The sequence below is a fragment of the Lepisosteus oculatus genome, chromosome 14, assembly GCF_040954835.1.
Source record: "Lepisosteus oculatus isolate fLepOcu1 chromosome 14, fLepOcu1.hap2, whole genome shotgun sequence".
NCBI lineage: Eukaryota > Metazoa > Chordata > Actinopteri > Semionotiformes > Lepisosteidae > Lepisosteus > Lepisosteus oculatus.
The window spans coordinates 11056558-11076175 of NC_090709.1; the positions used below are offsets into that span (position 1 = coordinate 11056558).

At 38.3% G+C, this 19618-nt stretch overlaps 1 protein-coding gene and 3 non-coding genes across 4 annotated transcripts in view; 2 read left to right on the forward strand and 2 right to left on the reverse strand.

Annotated features, from left to right (window-relative positions):
- LOC138242797 (zinc finger protein 271-like) overlaps nucleotides 1–19618 on the reverse strand; it is a 683123-nt gene that overhangs the window by 359984 nt on the left and 303521 nt on the right. The window lies entirely within an intron of this gene.
- Nucleotides 2929–3000, reverse strand: trnaw-cca (transfer RNA tryptophan (anticodon CCA)). Its single transcript has one exon. It is a non-coding gene; the product is annotated as a tRNA-Trp (tRNA).
- On the forward strand, nucleotides 9493–9580 carry trnay-gua (transfer RNA tyrosine (anticodon GUA)). Its single transcript is given in 2 exon segments — nucleotides 9493–9529; nucleotides 9545–9580. It is a non-coding gene; the product is annotated as a tRNA-Tyr (tRNA).
- trnaw-cca (transfer RNA tryptophan (anticodon CCA)) lies at nucleotides 10752–10823 on the forward strand. The gene has a single exon. It is a non-coding gene; the product is annotated as a tRNA-Trp (tRNA).

Sequence of the window (19618 nt, forward strand, 5' to 3'; positions counted from 1 at the left end):
ACGTCTGATTGTTTTGCTCAGACCTTTAAAATGTACACTGTGGACTATTTGCTCTTCCTAACACAATTAAAAAGCCGCCGGCAAACGTATCGATCGGGAGTTTAGTTCAGTGATAGCGCGCGCTTAAGTTTTCTATCGCCGGCATCTCTGTATTCTTTTTAAACGCGATATTTTTTATTCTTCGTGTGTGAATTTCAGGGAGACTCATAAACCCTTTCTCTGTTTTTAAGATACATTATTTTAAACCAGACATAATGAAAGACGTAGTAATTAGACACACGTACAAAACACATGAATCTAATTGAAGAAACTTTTGACCGGGGCGATGTATTACTAGTAGCGGCTCTGAACTCAATGTGGTGCTGTATAGGAATGCAATACAAACGCCAATGGCACAATGGATAACGTGTCTGATTACGGATCAGAAGACTTTAGATTTCTACTCCTTCCTGGTTCGTGAAGAAGCTTTTAAACCACACTACTCAACACTGACATCGAAGTGTGTGCGGTCCTACACAACCTTACTATCGACTAGATGAGTCTTCTGTTCTATCTCCGATTCTTTCCGCACATTCCTGCTATTTCACCACCGTTATTGTAGGATAACAGCCACAGACACGAGAAGATATACTATTCCGAACAAATGTCTTAAATAATCAAGTTGAAAAGGGTGACAATAAGTTTTTGTTTCTTTAACGTAACCTAACTTTTGCCTGTAAAGTTCACATTATTTTCTGTAGCCGCAAATCCCCAATATTTCTGCTTTCTCCCGAGAAACACAAGCATGGAGTCAAATCATATTAAATAACACAACACATCTATTAATTTAACACCCAGATGTGACAGAACACATGTAAGACTTACACACAGCTTTTAATATGATATAGTGAATTTGCAGGTATCCTGGGGAGGGAAGAGAACTGATATTAAGGAAATAAATATTTAAAGGGGATGTAAGTCTTAAATGTGTTTTGTCACATCTGGGTGTTAACTGAATAATTTTCTAGCATTATTTATTGTGTTTTGACTCTATACTTGTGTTTCTCAGGAGAAGGCAGAAATATTGATGTTTACATTTATATTCACATTCCCGGTGATATTGACATAGGTACTCAACTATTTACTTGTAGTTTGACTAGTGTCAAAAGTTGAAAATCTCTGAAAACATCAAGATGGCTAACGACGTGCAAAGAAACTCAATCACATTTAGAGAAGGTAATGTTTAGATCGGATTAATTCGAAGTGTGTCTCTGGGTGCATTTGATCTACGAACGTTGTGTTTAACTGAAGCACACCCTGACTGAGTGTGCCATAGAAACTGACACATGTCATATTTTTCCACATTCACAGATTTTTGGCTAAAGTAAAAAAAAAATCGTTGTCATTTTCTTGCCAGCTGGCAGTAATTCTTTTGAACTGATAACAAAGACAAGCATTTTAGCTTTCGCGATGTGTGGAGTTCTTGAAAAACAAGTTGTGCCAAAAACGAAATAAACACCTCCATTAAACTTAATGCAGAAGCATGTTGTCTATAACAATAAACGATGCAAGAAGACAGGAAGAAAGGCACCGCTGGGATTTAAACCCAGGATCTCCTGTTTATTAAAGAGGCGCTTTAACCATCTAAGCCACGACACCAGCAGAACTCTCTTCTTTTACTGCCACTTGGACACACCGCTCTGAGACACCTGCGTTCAGTAAGCCCTGAGTCTGCTGGCTGAGCAAAGCTGCCTCCTTTACACGGAACAGGAGCCCCGACTGTAAGAGAAATGAAGAGAAATGGCTTTTATTGGGCACTTTTCATGTCCAATGCTCTTGACATCTCCCAAGGGCGGCAGAGTTCATTTACCACACTTTTCCTTTCTTTCTTCTTTCTGTACTCTTTGATGAAACAAAACGAGAAATCATGTAAGGGAAAATGTCTTTTTTTCATGGAGAAAACATGCACAAGGAAATGTGTTTAGAAGAAGTGAGTTAACATGAAAAGTGACCTAATTTACCGGAGCAAATGCTCACCTAGCAAGATCTGCTTTACTACAAGAGAGACGTAGAGTGAAAGACGTGATCATTTCACGCCGTTGTGGAACGAAACGCTTTTGTCTTGGAATTCTAAATCAATTAGAAATTCAGAGCGACACATAAAGGCTTTGTCTGCTTAAAAATGATGATTTTTTAAAACTAAAAAAAAATGTAGAAAACACGTTTCTCACTTAGAAATTTAAGATGGGGGTGGGGTATTACTGGTAGCGGCACTGAACTCACCATGGTGCAATTAATTTACGTGACGGGCTAGTGGTTTAATGGATAACGCGTCTGATTTCGGTTTATAAGATTGTCGATTCGACTTCTACCGGGGCTGTGTGATTCAAATCAGGCTCCTCAGAAATAGATGTCCGTTATGTAAATGAACCCCACCTGAAAGCAAACGTTGGGTCTGGGTTCCTTTCTTTCCTGCATGAAATAGCAAATCGTTACAAAAAAAAAAAAACACCAACTAATGTCCAATAGTCCAATAGTTAGTCATTTAAGTAAACATGAATATACTGTAAGGTCTTGGTACATGGGAGTGGATTTCAACCACAATTAAAAGAAGGGCAAATTATAATTACAGGCTTCAGACACTTTTTCATACAAAAGTGACCAAACACTCCCTAACTTTCAGGTTTGCTTGAACCTGTAACAGAAAAGCGGTTTGAAACTTCCATTCTCTGATGTCACTGTCTCTAAAGTCGGACGTGATGTTTCGCGGATGTGCAGTGTGCCTTTTCTCTTGTCGTGTTCAAGATGAAATGCTGCATAAGCTCCTGACTGGGTGTACTGTACTGTTCTGTTATTTCGTTCGGATTACCTAGGTGGTGTACAGCTAAAACCCGACTGCATGGTGTAAATTCCGAGTTCGACACCAGCAGCACCTGCAAACACATCAGCTGACCTCAACGTGATTTGAACACGCAACCTTCTGATCTGGAATCAGACGCACTACCATTGCACCACAAGGTCACTTGCGACAAGTGCTTTTAATTCACCCAAAGAGAAAAATCAGCGTCCCTGAAAAATATTGTTTTCATTCTCTCCTGTGAGGACCGCCGCTCTTCCAACGAGGGTCTCTTCTTCCCAGACCACAGATTATTCATCCCGCCTGGCTCTCTCACAGAGAGCAGACACACCGTCTCCACTAATGTGTTTACTACATCTATAGATCTGACCCCCTACAGCCCCGATATTCCTGGACAGGATATTTACCACCAGCCTGGTGAACTTCTCATCTTGACCTCTCCCAGGAGGAGCACAATTAACACAGAATCCTCTCTCCATTTAGCAAATAACACAAAACACTGTTTACCTGTCAAGACAGAAAACCAGGCTGCTCCAGGTGAGGCTTAAACTCACAACCTCGGCATGAGTCCACTGAATATGTCATTTTACATGGCCTGAACCAGGAAAGAGGTTGGAAGTCAAGAAGTTATGGTTTTGTTTTAATACTTGCCTACTCTTTTAATTTTTTGGTCAAATCTTTTATTTGGGAGTACTTTCAGTGGATGTTAATCTTTGTCCCGATGCATGATTCTGGGCCATGGTGTGTCTTGAATAATGTTCTTATAGGCTTCAGTTTGGAAAAGTGCGGTCTTCAGAAGCTACCGAAACCGCTAATGGTTACATAACACTTAATGCAAAAGCAACGTTCGGGTTTGAAAAAAAATATTACTTGCTATGAATACAAACACTGTTACAGGAGGCGTGTTAGGGCTATTTTAGCTTAGATCATCAATTCATCTTACATTTCTTCTCCATCTATATCAACAGCGTCATCGCTACTGAGCACTAAAGGCAGGTCCTGGCAATACAATCTTCTTTAGAAAACATTTTTAAAACTATTTCCACTACCATACATAAAGTAAACGATACCGATTGCACGCAACTAATAAAATCTCTTATCCAGGGACGTTGTAGCTAGATGCAAATTCCAATCGAAAATGTATCAGCTTTAAAATTTTCTTTTGGATCCACAGGACGATCAGCATGAGTCTCAAAATATACCTGTGTTTGATTGTACAGCATAGATTGTACAGCATGTATGTTTACATTTATGTTAAAATTAAGGTAAATATATCAAAATATCAACATCCAACTTCACAGTGCTAACGTACTGTAACAGTGCTTGTCAAATTCTCAAACAAATCTGCGTTATATTTCTAAACTCTTTTAGCAGAGGACGCAACAGGAGTATAAATGATATCTCCCGCCAGCCATTCAAAGATACTTTTTCAAGGGTGAATATGGATTTCTGGGGAGTTGCGGTGTTGATCACTATTGGACTTCCCCGGTCTCAAGTGTTGTTGTTGGACACGGGCAAAAGACTCGCATTTTCTGCAAATATGAAGAGGGTTAAGGTTTCGGCTTTAGCGGAGACAGTGTTTACATTGACAATAATAAGAAGATCGTCCCTGGGTGGGTTTGAACCACCAACCTTTCAGTTAACAGCCGAACGAGCTCGCCGATTGCGCCACAGAGACTGATGAGAGAGGCTTTTCTCCATTCGCACCTTTCCGGTCAAAAAATAAACATTGCTTGCATTTTCTTGCCAGTCGGCAATATTCCTACTGCTCTGATAGCCAAGAATTACATTTCATTTTTCACAAGCTGTATGAATTTCTTGAAAAACAAGTTGTTGCAGAAAGGAAATGCATTCATGCTTTAAACTAAATCAAGCCCTATGCGGTTGTCCAAGATGGTAGTTTCTGCACAAAAAGACAGGAAGAAAGGCACAGCTGGGATGTGGAGCCAGGATCTCCAGTTAACGAGACAGGTACTTAAACCGACTCAGCTACGGTGCCGGCAGAATTCTCCTCTTTTATAGCCGCTTGGACACACCGCTCTGAGCCATCTGCATTCACGAAGCCCTGAGTCTGCCGGCTGAGCAAGCTGCCTCCTTTACACGGAACAGGAGCCCTGACCATAAGAGAAACGAAGAGAAATGGCTTTTATTGGGCACTTTTCATGTCCAATGCGCTTGACATCTCCCAAGGGGGACAGAGTTCATTAACGACACTTTTCCTTTCTTTCTTCTTTCTGTACACTTTGATGAAACAAAACGAGAAATCATGTAAGGGAAAATGTCTTTTTTCATGGAGAAAACATGCACCGGGAAATGTTGTGTTTAGAAGAAGTGAGTTAACATGAAAAGTGACCTAATTTACCGGAGGAAATGCTCACCAAGCAAGATCTGCTTTACTACTAGAGAGAAGTAGAGTGAAAGACGTGATCATTTCACGCCGCTGTGGAACGAAACGCTTTTGTCTTGGAATTCTAAATCAATTAGAAATTCAGAGCGATACATAAAGGCTTTGTCTGCTTAAAAGTGATGATTTTTTAAAACTAAAAAAAAATGTAGAAAACACGTTTCTCACTTAGAAATTTAAGATGGGGGTGGGGTATTACTGGTAGCGGCACTGAACTCACCATGGTGCAATTAATTTACGTGACGGGCTAGAGGTTTAATGGATAACGCGTCTGATTTCGGTTTATAAGATTGTCGATTCGACTTCTACCGGGGCTGTGTGATTCAAATCAGGCTCCTCAGAAATAGATGTCTGTTATGTAAATGAACCCCACCTGAAAGCAAACGTTGGGTCTGGGTTCCTTTCTTTCCTGCATGAAATAGCAAATCGTTACAAAAAAAAAAACACCAACTAATGTCCAATAGTCCAATAGTTAGTCATTTAAGTAAACATGAATATACTGTAAGGTCTTGGTACACGGGAGTGGATTTCAACCACAATTAAAAAAGGGCAAATTATAATTACAGGCTTCAGACACTTTTTCATACAAAAGTGACCAAACACTTTCTAACTTTCAGGTTTGCTTGAACCTGTAAAAAAAAAAACAAGGTCTGAAACTTCCATTCTCTGATATCACTGTCTCTAAAGTCGGACATGATGTCGCTACCGTTGCACCACGAGGTCACTCGCCACATGTGCTTTTAATTCCCCCAAAGAGAATAACAGTAATGCTAGAATAACAGTAGTATTAAAACTACTACTACTACTGTTAATTCTCTAACAGTAACACTATAATTATATTTAATATTAACATGAATATGAACATTAAAACTAAAACTATCAGTAGCGCTATCATCATTAATACTCACATGAACACTAGCATTAAAACAACCAGTTGTACTCTCATTAATATTAATATGAATACACTAGTATTAGTATTTGTTGCTACCCATGACGTCACATCGCTCTTTGTGACGAACGCGATACACCTAGACGCGCACAGTGACATGGCGCCTGTCCCCGTGGTTACCATACTTATGATTTATAAACACTGGAAAAAATACATGTAAACTGTTACTTACATACATTTATCAACTTGGAATATATTTTTTTAGCTCTAGGATACAGTTACCTAAATAATAATAAGAATAATCATTGTTTAATTTCGGTTTGAACATTTTTTACACTAAACGCACTACAGTAATTGATCGATACAGTCTTTATTGACTGTTTTCTAGATATTTAGAACAGGATCAAAACCAGAAAAAGAATCAGTACTCACCAATCGGTGAAGCTAATTGTTTATTCTACGGTTTTTTAATTGAATTAATTGGTTTTCGATAGATAAGTGATCAATAACTCTCCTCCGTGCGCACCCTGTGCCTCCCGCGGTCTTGCTCTCTGATCCAGGCGCTCAGGCTGGTGTCTGTGATGTCACAGCGCTCTTTGTAACAGAGCAGAGCGCGTCTCCGCTGGAGGAGACTCCTGTCCGGAGCCTGGGGGGCTTTTCTTACAGATATAACATCCCCCCCAAAAAAGAACACACCGGGCTGTGAAGAGAAGCGAATCATAACAGTTGTAAAAGGAGAGCGACAAACCAAGGAATGAAATTCATTAAACAGGAAAAAAAATAGTTTACTTCACAGATTAATGTGTTACAAGGCGTACCCGTGTGGAGCAGTAGAGAACGAGCACAAGTCCCTGTAATAAGTGCTTTTAAATGTTTTAAACGAATCATCAGAGTATAGAAGCCAGGAGGTTTTATTTCCAGCCTGCTCTCAGTTCCATAGGTAGTCTGATTACCTGTTACAATAATTCATCTAATTGTAAATTTATAAGACTGTGAGACACCTGTGAGAGACATATGAGAGCTGGTGATTCCCTGGGCTGGTGTGGAATCACACACAGACAGGCCTTCTTCTGTGTGATCTGAGTCCCACTGCTGAGAGCTACAGACTGGTCAACTGGTCACTACTGTAGACACGACCATCGGCCCATTGGCTACTAATAATCAATATACAGTGTACTGACCAAAGTGTCACTACTTGTGTTTATTACATAAAAAGATAATTCCACACTCACGTGTGTTATAAAACATTTATAAAACATGTTTGGAGACTGACATACAGTAAAGAAAGTAATACTGAAGGGCTGGAGGTCCTGGAAAGGGTTAATAGAAGCTTCTTGCTTCTGACCTGGAACAGAGTCCACAGCTGACAGATCAGTGAGTCTTGAGCCCAGTTCACAGAGAGGAGAACCAGGAGCTCTTCTCTGTCTCTAAGTGGCTGTGAGGAAGGAGAAAATGGGGAGATGTAACCTGAGTCCAGGCTGTTCTGCCTGATATTATTCATGTAACAGCACTGATTGTCTGAATGTCCTCTGGTTCTGGATCGACGGATAAAAAGAAGTATGGAGCTTCTGTCCGATTGTCTCTGAGCTGTGAATCTGACTGAGAAGAGAATAATGATTTTTTATTCTGCCTCTGATAATTTTTCTGTTTGCCAAGTGGTGTTACATCCCCTTCAGAAACTCTGCACAGACTGTCAGAGTGAGAGAAAAGTAGAGAGATGGACAGATAAGAGCACACGCAGCGAGAGATACATACGTCTTGATTTACTTTGAACCAAGTGTTCATTTCCTTTGTGGAACAAGTTGTTTCTGAACTTCAAGAAATTCATACAACTTATATAAAATATAAGTCTTGCAAATCAGGACAGAAGAAATACCGCAAGAAAATGTCAGTGATTTTTCTCCTTTTAACGAAAAGTGGAGAAAAACAACGGCAGTGCATCTCCGTCGGCTTGATTTAGCTTAATACAAGTATTCACTTCATTTTCTGTGGATTACAGACTGCGAAAGATGAAATAAAGTTCTTGGTTATTCATGGTCAGTGCAGAAGAAATACTACCGGCTGGCAGGAAAATGTCAGTATTTTATAATTCTTTAACTACAAACGTGTGAACAGCAAAAAGCAACGGGAGTGTGTCTCTGTGCAGCTGTTAAATGAAGGGCTGGTGGTTCAAACCCACTAAGGGACGAGCTTCAGACTGTTCCGCTGTAACCATAATCTCTGCTAAAGCTTGATGGGATTTCTTCGCAAGCCCTCTTGAAATTTGCAGGAAATATCTATTTTACTCATGTGGAACTACAAGTAAACAATTAAGTACCTGTCAATGTCCAAGAAAACCATTTTCACGTGTGGAATTTTATCTTCAACTGGCTGTCAGGAGAATTCATTTATACACCCGTTGTATCCTTAGCAAAGTATCTTTTTTACATAACACGCTTTCGAGAAACAAACTGTGTATCTAGCTTTGTTAAATTAAAATCGGCACATCCCAGTTGGCAAAAGAAGTAGAATATACGACTATTAAACGCATACTTTAGACGTATAAATGTGCTCCGTAACTGGTCTACAATGAAATTCTAGTATACGTATATTGTTATATGTCAATTAGACATCTATGATTATATATAAATGGTTGGAGTTCTATTATACGGATAAATTTAGAGGACTAATATACATATATAGTTAAAGGTCTATTATACATCAAATAAATATTTTATAGGTGTAGAAACTAGTAAATAAAGCCAATGATTTGTTTTAGAAATTTATTCTTAAAATATACAATTATTCACACCTGAAAAATATGTAGTTCAAATTATACATTATATACAATATTGTAATCAACAAATGGCTAATCATCATAAAAACACAACTAGTAAATTTCAGTTACAAATTCTAGTAAAATGGCAATATATATTGTAATGACAAACAAACTAATCACATGATCCCGCTAATATTTAACTCAAAACCACATTTCGATTCAAATATAAATTTTAACATTTACAACTTCTATATTTCCACGAAAATATAATTAATGTAGCACAAACGCTACTTTCTAAAAAAGACAGAATGAAACTGTTTGTTTTGTGTTTCATGGTGATCCTCCTCTCGATACTAATGCAATGTTTAATATGATCCCTCGAGAAACAAAAAGGAGTCCATTTCCGCCTGGAATGATTGATGCCCCATCAAACATTTTGTAATATCCCCGGAAGTTTATACAGTAGAATCCTGGTTCGTGGCTTAAATTCAAGGTAAACAAGACTAAGGAAACGAGTTGGAAACTTGATGTCGAACTGGGATTTAAATCACCCGGAACATTTCACTACATTGGGCAGTATGTGCTAGGGAGCATTGCTTGACATCCCTTCGATAGCTCAGTTGGTAGCGCGGAGGACTGTAGTGGAGTCAGCAGGGAATCCTTAGGTCGCTGGTTCGGTTCCGGCTCGAAGGAAGGTGCTTTTTGTGTACTTTAATCAAAGAGTAAAAAGAGCGAATCTTTTTCTCTCAGACATTGATCAAAAGCTCAATAAACGACGAAGCAGAGGCTCCTGTTCCAAAGTCAGCCCACGTCTGATTGTCTTGTTTTGGCCAATATCTGATCTTTGAATTAAGGGAATACTCTGTTTGCTTTGTAATTAAAAAAAAAAAACATACAGTACAAATGTCAATTTCATTTTGGTTTCAAGATCGCAATTTAGTGTGAAACATAAAAGCCAGCTGGATAAGCTTTATTAATTTCCCTCACGGGATCAATAAAGTATCTATCTATCTACGTCATTTACAATGGCCTTTCAACTAATAGCCCGTGCAGGGATCAAACCCTAGCTGTTGGTACACTACGAGTTGCGTAAGGCTCTGTAACGCGCAGATGAGAAACTAACTTCTGCTTCTTCATTATATACACAGTGAGCTATATATATGCGAGCTTACTGCCTCCTACGGGCTCTGTATTTGTTAGCGATACAAGACCGGCCGTGGAGAAATGAAGTGAGGAGGGTGTGTACGTTAAAAGGCTCGTAGCGTCCCTGGAAGGGCTCAAACCACCACCCTTTTGGTTAACAACTGAGCCACAAAGACGCATGTACAGCTTAACACTTCTCGGTCTCAGTGAAAGTGATACACTCCGTAAAATTTCCAGAGATTAATTTATTTTAAAAGGAAAATCACCAACAGCGGCCGAGATCTACTGGAGTTTTTTCATTCTATACTGCGATTTCTGAAGGGTACCCTGTGAAAATACGAGTTTTGACGAGAAGGGATGGACATATAAGGTCAAAAGGCTTGGGGAATTGAACTTTAAGGTGAAGACTGCGGGTTCAGTAGCAGCAGAACCTGATCAGTATCAGTTGACTCCGATATACTTTGAAAATGAACTTGGGGATTTAGAGTCAGACGTGCTACCGTTGCACCATGGGGTACTTAATTTAAAAAAATAGAAAAAACAATCAGTGTTCCTGGATCTGTAATTGAGAACAACACCTGCACAAGAGCTGCGCAGGAAGAATAAAATGTGGTCTGGGAAGAAAAGACTCTCTTCGGAAGAGCTGCGCACTTCACATGAGTTTTTTTTTTTGTGAAGCTGATTTGTCTCCTTTGGGGAATTCAAAGGCACGGACAGCCGTGACTTCGTGGCGCAACGGTAGCGCGTCTGACTCCAGATCAGAAGGCTGCGTGTTCAAATCACGTCGTGGTCAGCTGTTACTTTTTCAGGTTCTGCTGGTCCTGAACACGGAATTCACACCATGCAGTTGAGTTCTATCTGTACACCACATAGATTAGTACATAGAGCAGTACAGGACACGCAGTGTGGAGCTCACAGAGGCTTACAGTCTCCAGCATTGGAGTGAAGGGGAAAAAAAGAACTTTGTATTTTTTTAAGAGAAAAGGCACAGTTCACATCTGCTTAACATCACGTCCAACTTTAGAGACAGCTACATCAGATAATGGAATCCCGGAAGTTTCAGATAACTTTTTTTAATACAGGTTCAAGCAAACCTGAAAGTTAATGAGTTTCCGGACACTTTTGTTTTATTAAAAAGTGTCTGAAGCCTGAAAATGTAATTTGAAAAAAAAACCGCTATTGGACATTAGCAGGTGCTTTTTGTAACGATTTGCTATTTCATGCTGGAAAACAAAGGAAACAGACCCAACGTTTGCTTTCAGGTGCGGTTCATTACATAATATACATCTATTACTGAGGAGCTTGAATAAAATTTACACAAGCCAGGTAGAAGTCGAACCTACAATCCTATGATCCGAAATCAGACGCGTTGTTTATTAAACCGCTGGGATTTCACATACCCTGAATTTCCCCATAGTGTGCTCAGCGCCGCTACTAGTAATGCACCGCTCCGTCTAAAATTTCAAAGTGAGAAACATGTGTTTTCTGATTTTTTATGAGTTTTAAAATATAATCTCTTTAAATCAGACAAGGGGTTTATGTTTCGCACTGAAATTCCGATTGACTGAGAATTCAAAGAAATACTGTTTTCTTTCACAACACCGTATAATTATCACATCCACCAGACTCTCCAACCTCTCCAGACCTTGCTGGTTGAGCAATTGCTCCGATAAATTAGGTCACGTATCATGTTAAATCATTTCTTCTCAACACAACATTTCCTGGTGCACGTTTTCTCTATGAAAAAAAGACATTTTTCCCTTGCACGATTTCTCGTTTTTTTATCAAAGCTAGTGTCGCAAAAGAACTCTGTCGCCCTTGGGAGATATCAAACGCATTGGGCATGAAAATGCCAGATTAAAGCCAGTTCTCTTCGTTTCTCAGTGTCGGGGCTGCTATGTAAAAGAGGCAATTTGTTCTGAGCGCAGGTTCAGCGCTTACTGAACGCAGATGTCTCAGAGCGGTGTGTCCAAGCGGCTGTAAAAGGGGATGGTTGTCCTGTCACCATAGCCTAGTTGGTTAAAGCGCTTCTCTGTTAAACAAAAGAACCGGGATTCAAATCCCAGCCGTGTCTTTCTTCCTATCTTGTAGTACAGAACGTATCATTTCGGGCAATCACAAAGGGCTTGATTTCGTTAAATGCATGTGTTCATTTCCTTTCTGGAAAACTTGTTTTTGATTAAATTCACACAGCTTGCGAAAACTGAAATTCAATTCTTGGTTATCAGTGCAGAAGAAATATTACCGTCTGGCAAAATAAACGGTAAGAGAGCTTTTTTTTTAACCGAAATCGGTTAGCGCATTTGGCTTTTAACTGAAAGGTTGGTGGTTCGAGTCCACCCAGGGATGGGATTCTTCTGCAGTATAAACGTTGTCTTAAGTCAATTGGATTTCTCAGCGAAACCATAACCATTTTAATATATGCAGGAAATGCGAGTGTTTAACACGTGTCAGGGTCACCGGGAAATGTCCAATAATGCCCAACATTGCAACTCCCCAGAAAAAATTATCGTCGAATCTTCATTTATACTCCAGTTGAATCCTCTGCTGAAATATTTTAAAAATACAATGCAGGTTTGTTTGATAACTTGACAAGCATTGTTACGATAGCACTGTGCAGTTGGATTTTGATATTTTGACATATTTACCTTAATTTTAAACATACATACTATACAGTCTATTGTAATTTTAAAATAAGTTAGCTGAGGATGTAAAGGGGTGAAAGGGAAAGGTCAGAGGGTATAGTAAAAACAAGGATTAGGTTAGGATTGGTGGAGGTGGTAGGGGTGTTGATGGTTTTTCTCTGTAGAGGATGATTGAGTTTTTTATCCTTCTCTGAAGTGAGAAATTGGAAGAGTTGGGAGTTGAGGGATCTGATGAGGTTAGTTATAAAAGGAAGTTGATGTGGAGCTGTTAGCCGTAAAACTTCCTAAAGTCTTTAAACTGCAGTAAGCAAAGATAAAGGAAATTATCTTTGCTTACAGCCCTGTCTTTCTCACACCTGAAGAAGGCTCCACGGCCAACACGTTATGTTTCCTTTCTTCTCTTTTCAGCATGGAATAATCCTTTACTTTTTCCTTTGCAGCCTACGCATGCTGACACAGCTACCCACCTGATATATAACATTCCTATAATCACAACTATGAATGTCCACTGTGGGTATTTTTTCCATTATTATTTATTTTGGCATTGAAGCATATTTTATGTAATACTGAAGTGTCATAATCACTGAAAAACATATTTTTTCATTTAGAAAGAATTAAAAAAATATAAATCACTATGAATTACATTTAACCTGTTCTGATCTAGGTTTTCTATATACTTTAACATGCCATGTTCAGAATGTCACAACGCAGAAATGCAACAGTGAAGTTTTGTAATTACAAATGTTCGTGATGAGTGATTTTGTCTCTCTTACCTTAGTGTCAGAATACTAAGATGTTTTGGTAACGAGGAAGGAGGGAAAAAGTAATTCAGCAGAAGGGGTGCTATTTTGTTGACTATAAATCCTCACATGCCATGTTCAGAGGGTCATATTAAAAAAATGGTACAGTAAATTTTCTTATGCTTCATGATTTTCATAATTTGTTACATTGTGTCTCACACCTTTGTGTCAGAATTCTGAGATGTTTTTTTCTAAACAGGGGCCATCGCAATACAACAGAAAGAGCAATTAGCTTTTCCCTATAAATTCTCTCATGCCACATTCAGAGGGTCATATTTTAAAAATGGTACAGCAACATTTCCTGAAGTTCAGGATTTTGAGAGTCTGTTACACTGTGTCTCACACCTCAGTGGCAGAATTATGAGACGATTTTATAATCAGGAGGGAGGGTCATAGCAATAAGCAGAAAGTGTCATCACCCTTTGCTCATCCTCCGTTAACCATATATTCTCATATGCCATGTTCTAAATGTCCCATTTTAAACTGCTATAATAACATTTCTTGCAAAATGCAAGATTTTGAGACTTTGAGAATTCACGTTTTGCCTTTGTCTTATTTACTTGTTGTCTAACATGCCAGTTTGTGTTATTGTGAGTTTTGAAAATTGGTTTTCGATTTTCTGAAATGTGTTTCATACAAAAATGCAATTTGGATAATCATTACTTACATATTCCCCTTTACTGAGGATATGTGCAGTAATCAACTCGGATTAGTATTTTTAAAAATGACTATAGAGAGCCATCTACAGGCGAAAGGCGGCATAACATCACAGCAGCAGCACTTAAGGTGGAACGAAAAACGCGAATAAGAAGCTGGCGAATAAGCAGCCAACTTCAGCCTCGTTAATGCAGCAGGATTGGGTGAGGTAGAAAAATATTTCTTCCTCTGAATCCTAACATTTTTGTAGGTGTTCTAGGACTTCTCGCCCCAGATAAAGCTGCCAATACATCACTTATTTCTACTCCATCAATATCAGCAGTGTTATCAGTACTGAGCCCTAAGTGTAGGTCCTGTCATCATATAAAAACTTGAACGTATCGACTGCATTCACCTGAAAAAATCTGATAAAATTGAAAAATACATCGGAAACAAATTTGCACTGTTTTTTTTTTCAGATCCAGAAGAGAATCATCATGAGACTCAAAACAGACCTGTTTTTAATTCTTTCCAGGAGGAAAGATTATTCAGATGCAAACATGGGTCCAAAATCAATGTACTCACCTATCGCTGTTGCTTCTTCAAATCCTTCAACTGAACGTCGATATTGAGGGATGATTTCATACAAATTTTGGTTTTCTTTTAAAGCAAATTTTATTAAAATATGAGCCTCTATTATAGTTGTCTTGGATGTTTCGCAAGGTATAATAGACCCCCTTGTGCCCTCTGCTAAAATATTATAAAATACAACATTCTTTATATATATATAGAACAGCATTTATGGTTACATGTATATTAAAATTAAGATAAATATACAAAAGTATTGAAATACAAATGTACAGTCCTAACATAATCATGCTGTCCAACTGTCTTTTTTGCTTTTCAAGTTCTCCAACAAATCTGTGTTGTAATTTTAAATATTTTAACTAAGGGTGCAACGAGAGTATAAATGAATTCTCCCGCCAACCATTTGAAGGTCAAAGTCCGTGACTGAATACGATTCCCTTGAATGTTGGCCATGACTGGTCATTCCCAGTGATAATGACTAATGTACTCACTTGTTTACTTGTTGTAGTTCGTCACACAAAAAAACTGCATTTCCTGCAAATATCAAGTGGGTTAAGGTTTTACTAAGAAATCCAATTAAGTAGAATAATGAGAAATGGGCTCGAACCACTAACCTTTCAATTAACAGCTCCCAGAGACTCACGTGCATCCCTTTTCTCCATTTGCAAGCTTTTTGTAAAAAAAATACTTTATTCTTGCCGCCCTGTGATATTTGTTTTGCACTGATAAGCAAGATCTGTGTTTCATCTTTCGCAAGCTGTATGAATTTCATGAAAAGCAAGTTGTTCTAGAAAGAAAATGAAAACTTGCATTTAACAAAATCAAGCCGCACGTGATCATCCATAGTGATACATTCTATAAGACAAGACAGGAAGAAAGACACCACTGGGATTTGAACTCAAGATCTCCTGTTTAATAGGAAAACGCATTAACCAAATCAGCCAAAGTGCTGTCAGAGTATTAACATCATGTCTGATGTCAGTGATTGCAGCTGACTATCGCTGGAGGACAGTTCACTGTGAACAACTCAGCCTGCATAATGAGGGGAAGAGACCGGCCTCTGTGATGCACTATAGAGTTACACTAACCTTCTGCCCTACTGTTCTCTGCTGCATTCTACCCTAGCAGATAAATATTGGTTTCCATGCGTGTAAGGTTTCTTTTTTTTTGTCAAATATTTTCAAGCATATTTTTGCTGTTGAAAATAAGTGGTTTGTGGTTTTGAGTGTTGTGTTCCTCTTCCCTTAGTGTCACCCAAAGTGATACATTGTGCTTTGGCAATTCTTCAGGCTATAGTGTTAAGAGGAGCTCAGTTGAATTAGTTTGCATAAAGTATTTATTTTCCTTTTAATCCTTTAAAGCATATTACATTGTCAATACATTGTATCTTTCTTCTTACTAATTGTCATCATTTTTTTTCTGGCTTGATCTCGTAATCAGATATTTCAGAATCTTCCTTAAAAACTAGTAAAAGAAGTGGGACAGATTCATGCACATTAAAAAATATGAAAGGGTAGCAGGACACAGTAACCACCAAACATCTCGTAGATTATGAATGTGCCTAAAATATTTCAGTACTTTAGAGGGTTCTGCCAGTTTAGATGTTGTACTGTGCCTGTCTGATTTATCAAATGTGTCATTTAAATCTCCCGTCATTTCTATATCAGTCTCGCAGTAAAGATTGCAATTCATCCCAAAATGCCAAGTTTCCCACTGATGATACGTACAAAGAAATTAATGTACATTTTCCCCTAAAATCAACCAATTTAAAATCAAATGCATCCCTCCTCATCTGCTGTTGGAGAGAAAAATGTCAGAATAAATACAGATTTTAGAAGTCAGGAGCATTGATAGTCCTATTTTAAAATTATGCTAAAATGCTCAATATATTAAAAAAGTTCTATAAAATGCAAAAAAAATTAAAACATATTAAAACAAGGTAAAAAGAAATGAAACACAGTTATAAAGATCAGGAATTATCAATTTGAAGTTACAATCCACTTACAATATGCCAAAAATGGCAAGGATATGTAAAACAGGTGTATACATTTTTTTTTAAATAAAACAAGTTAAAAATAAATACTAAATACTTTTAAAATTCAGGAATGTGATTGGTCAGATGCTTATGATGAGTGTTGTTGGTGTTTCGTGTGATTTAGCGAAATGAAAAAATATTCAATTTTAAAACGGCAAGAGCTCGTATGAAAAAAAATAGTTCGTAAGTATCTTTGTTGTAACAGCTGCGCCAGAACTAGTGTATTCATATACATCAGAAAAGTACCTGAACTTGACTGGTTTATATTCAGTTATGTGCATTGGGAACAAAAGGGAGACTTACATGGATTTTATTAGGTTTTAGGAATCAGAAAATGTATTTTTACACGTTTATGCCTACGAGCAGAAATAACTTCCTGCTTTCAGCGCTTTAATTGTTTCCGCTTGTAATCTCGAACAGAGAAACCCAGTACTGACTCAGTTCCTGGGATTTAAGAGGGATGTATGAAGACAGTAAAGGGGAGTTTTTTTTCCCGCTGTAGAAGGCGGTGTGACGAGTCTGGAGGGAGGAGACGCGCATTCCGCACGGGGAGCGCAGAGCAATGAGTTTCACCTGCAGCTCGCCGAGTCCTGTCCTATATAACCGCTGAGCCCGGACACACACAGCGTCTTCAGCCAGTGTTGGGGATGCACTATATCAATAGTTTTTTTTTTTATGCAGAAGCTGGGATTCTTTTGCTTTTATAATAATAATAATAATAATTAGTGGATTATTGGAGTTAGTGGTTACTATGCTAAACTGGCGCGAATGGCGCTTCTATTTCTTCTGTCTGCTCAAACACTGCTGGGCAAAGTTTAAATTAAAACCCTTTTTCTGAAACATTGAGTGTGAGGGGTAACAGGTGGAGTTTAAAGCCAAATAAAGGGCTGTATTGGATTTGGTAGTAGATTGCGTGAGTGACGAGTAACGAGCTCGATCAGACCCAAACTCCATACGTGCGGTAAAGAGAAGAGTACAGATGCAGCCATTCAAAATGGGTGGGGTATTCTGCAGCATACCCCGGTAGGCGTGTCGCGGTGTCACGCAGTATCACGCGGTTAATCGCGTCATTTGATGCCATGCCGGAAACTATCCGCGTCACCTTGTAAAACCGCCGGGGGGAGCTTAACCTCTCATGTACAGCATTTGAGCTTTTAATTTTGAACTGTGTATTACAGCATGTTAATCATCAGTCATTAAAATGTTCGTATATTTTATTAAAGCAAGATTGCTCAGTTGGACAAAAATACACAACCTACCTTTATCAGAAATATTTATGCATCAAAGCCTTTACCGAAGATGTTACTAATAGTATTAATAATGAATGATTTTGGACAAGCTGTATACTCAAAGTATAATTTCTTTAGCACATTTGTACAAGCACTTGGAATCTGTCCAAGCCATACTTTGTCAGGCATTTTGTTTTACTTCAACGGGCATAAAAACTCCCTTGCTTTTAACAGGGCGTTTCATAATTTCTAACTACGAAAATGATTTAAAATGCGACACCTATCATTCAACTAGAGCTCAAAATATCACAAGGATCCTCAAGAGCACAGCAAAGACTGTATTAAAAGATACTTGTATGTATCAACGCTTTCTTTTCCGTATACCAGATTTTATGGAATCACTTCAGAAGGGAGTCAGCCAGTCGGATTCCAGGAATCGGTACTTTAAAGGAAAAATACACACTGGTATTCCATTTCTCCCTAACGATTTTAAGCATCCAAGTATTTAACTAGCATGTGAAATAGCATGTGAAAAAGTGGTAGTTTTAAGCTTTTCTGCTAATATAATATGGAATCGTGTATCAAAAAAATTGAATAACGATATGATTATATTCGTGTACTGCGACAGGGCTGTGTAGGGCTGTTTCGCCTCTCTCTTCATGTGACTTCCCTTGTAGCCTACTGGTCTACGTGCCCGATTACCAACTCACGGGTTGTGTGTTCAAATCCAGCTGGTGCTGGACTTTTCTCTTAACAAACATTACTTCAAAAAAATAGAATAGCGATAGTATGGACAGTCAATTGACTTTTTTTTTATTTCAAAATATCACAACATGATTGATTCTAAGTCATTTTTGATAACAATGAATAGTCACCTTCTTGCCTTCTGACAACGGTCCCTGCTTCTGCTTCCTGCTTCTATTGTGTGTGTGTGTGATAGAGTAAATTTTTATAGAGAAATGGAGGCTGGACAGTATGCGTTACAATATAAACATTTATATTGATTTAAATCGCAAACGTGTGTTTAATTGTGTTTTTTTATCATAATCAGGCTAATGCAACATAAATTGATACAGTATCTTTGTCTTCTAAGTATCTTAATAAACTTTCAGCATAACTTTCTACCCATTTAGATTTATATCTCTTGGGATTTTGGGATCAAACGTGGAAGGATTAGATTGTAATCATTTTTATTTTTCAAGTACGTTTTAGAAAAGTGTAATCTATACCTGCCCAGACTGAATGCCTTCCTATACCCCGCCTTTCATTCCTGTAATGCTCTTCCCCACGCACCCGAGCCGGGCGCTCTTCGGCCTCTGCCTGGGGCGAATGTATATTTTGATATTTACACCCGGCGCGGCACCGAGGGAGCGTCTGCATTTAAAACTTAGTTTTTAAAATTAGTCAAGCAATATGAAGCATCTCCTTTTACTTTTAAGTCCCTTAAATACATTGAGCACAGCTTTCTCACCACTTAAGATTGCTTTTTGATACCATCCTTACACAAAGCAGAAACTTTCCGATGACATACAGTACAAGTGGAAAGATTACAGATTTTAATCGTCTTTAATTTTGTTACGTTATACGTTTCATCTAAACAAACACCACAAAACTATTCTCGATTGTACGTCTGAATGTTATGTTACACCTACAGT